Below are 2,838 nucleotides of genomic sequence, written 5' to 3'. Positions count from 1 at the left end.
ATTGGAAAATATGAGCATCTTAGAAGCTGCAGATTACTTACTATTCACTGTACACAATTCATCTTTTCATCTTTCTCACACACTGTAATCAGGCACCATTCTCTGTTACTTGTGAGCAATAGAACCTCCACACACTTGTGAAGTGTGAAGTCAAATTTTTCAGAGAGTTGATGCACTTAAGAGCCTAGAATTATTACTGACGGGAATGATCGAAGCATAATCACCAGGATTGCCCATTTTGAAAGACCAATCTGCATTTGTTTTTTTTTTCTAACCAGCAATTCCTCCTTATAAAATGTATTGCTATTTCCTTGTGATATATTGGATATCACGACACTACAAGACAGATGCCAATGGGGCACGTTTCCTTACATGTGTGCATCTTTTTATATTCAACCTTTCTGCGCCCTTCCCTACTTTGTCACCTCAACTCTGCAGTCTCTTGGTAATGTGGTCAAATTACATGCACAGTATATTGGGTAGTTCTTTGTTAGAAATGCACCATACTAGAAGAAATTTGATTCTTACATTTCAAATATATGCATCCATAAAAAATCCCTTTTCTTTTGAGTTTACACAAAGTGTATGTGATCAAAATTACATTTGCCAGTTCTACCCTGTATTGTTTCCTTTTTAAATACCACATCCAGTATCTATGCTTATGAGATTCAAGATTACATATGATATTCAGATTTTTTTTTTTTTTAATGTATGAGATTGAAAACAAAGAAATAGTTGAAATCTCATGATTATTTCTCTCAAATATCTAAATCGATTATTTGTGTATTCTTTGTGCTGATTGGCACATAAAGGGTTAAGATCACAAGCCTAAGATAATAAGTCCTATTGCTCCAAGGAGAATCTCTTTGGATGTATCTAGAATTGTGCAATTAAAAAAAAAAGTAATTTCCTGTATTAAAATGTTCTTTTGCGTTCAGAAGCAAGAACAGCACAAGCTCAGATGATAGTTTTGAGAATGTGAAGGACAGCTGTTTTTTCTCTCTCTCTCACACACCTTTATTATTCCATAGTCAAGATTTCTCTTGTATGCATGCCTTCATGAACACTGAATTCAGCAGGCACAGATCAAGTCATTTTAAAATCACTTCTGAGAAATATGAATTCAAATCAGGTGGCAATGTAAATCTTGTATGCCAGTCTCGAAATTCTTACAGGAAAAGAAATAATAAGTGGAGGAACATGTGAGGTTTAGTATAGGGAAAAGACCGCAAAGCGAGAGAAAAGGTCTGAGCTTATGCAGCCGATGCTCTGCATCCACAAGGTGTGCAGTATTGCATTACGCAAAGGGCTTTATGCCTAACGATCCCAGGCAACAGGAAGTGTGGTCATAAAATCACATGACGGGAACAGGACGCAGCTTATTATCGTGTCCGGGGTGAGCATGTACACAGCTCTGTGGGTGCTGTGTCTGTTGCAAGATACACAGCCCACTGAAACGGCAATCTGAAGGTATACTCTTGTCTGGCTGCTGCAGACCGGCCAGAGCAGTGTAATGCAATGCTATGTGATAAATGTCCAATGCAGCTTGCCATTGTGGTGTGTATAGGGAGTGCTTTGGCTCTGCATGGTGGAAGATATTTGCGTGCTTGTGCACTTGATGCACGAGGATGAGGGGAGGTAGCTACCCTTGGGAAGAGAGGGACAAATGGAGGAGAGGATTAAAGAAATCAGGGTTCTTATAATGTAGCACATCACATTAAAACCGCCTTCTGTGTAAAACACTGGGCTTCCTGAGCACAAGGGATTGTCCTTACTGTACCTTGGATATAATATGAAGATCTGCACAGTAACTGAAGTTATATTACAGACACCTAGCTGCCATATACCCATTTTCAGTTTGGGTCATGACTTCAAACCAGTAGTAGTACAGTGTAGAAACAATGTGGATTTAGCTCTTTCTGCTTCCAAACCAACAGTATATCAAACTGGAACAGGGCAAGTTGAATCTTTGCAGTTTGTTTCTGGAGCCATTTTCTGATGTCATTTTTTTTTTTCCTAGGCTGTGGTATTGATGGTCAAAACAATGGTACATTGGAATACCTGCAGTTATCAACTGCTTGTAACAATGATATGAAAAGTGAATGTGGTGTAAAACTAGGTCATTATCAAATAGTCATTATTGTCACAAGTATTGTTTAACCAAAACACGTGTATTAGAAAAGCAGGATGGCGTGCACAATCCTGTAACTTTTGCAAGATTTATCTTGTGGCAAACATTTCCATTATCTTCCTAATCTTAACACCCATCAAGATTTTATTCACACAAGTTCATATTGCAGGTTCCATTTCACTCAAATGTGCGATTCATCATACTCGAGGCACATACCCAATTGCCACATGCATCCACAATTACAAACACTGATTCATCTAGCAATGCACAATTGTTTTTACCATACATACTCTGTACAACAATACATCCAGAGATTAACCTTGTACATGTAGTATCATTGCACAATTGGTGCACATTTGAACATCAAGTCTTGGATAGCCACAAATGTTAATTCCAGCATGACAAATTTGGCAATTTAGATATCAGTACAAGTACAAGTCTGTTAATATCTGGTATTGAAGACACAGGTAGACAGAATATTGCAAGCATGAAGTTGAATTTTTTACTTTCCTTTTAATAGACAACATGTAAAATTTTAGCTTCACAAACAAGCAATGAATGTAGCAATATATAAGTTACTCCATTTTGTCTTTTTATCAAAACCTTGTCTTTCAGACAAATAACACTGAGATGTCCTCATGTTAAACTTTCAACATGCCATACTTGAACCTAAAAGATCTAGAAAGGAAATCAAAGTAATAACGCTC

Source organism: Diadema antillarum, unplaced genomic scaffold (genome assembly GCF_040938485.1).
Source record: "Diadema antillarum isolate AM-2024a unplaced genomic scaffold, OU_Dant_1.0 seq00000550_RagTag, whole genome shotgun sequence".
In the NCBI taxonomy this organism is placed as follows: Eukaryota; Metazoa; Echinodermata; class Echinoidea; order Diadematoida; family Diadematidae; genus Diadema; species Diadema antillarum.
The sequence above is the reverse complement of the archived record's forward strand: the minus strand, read 5'-3'. Positions refer to the sequence as shown.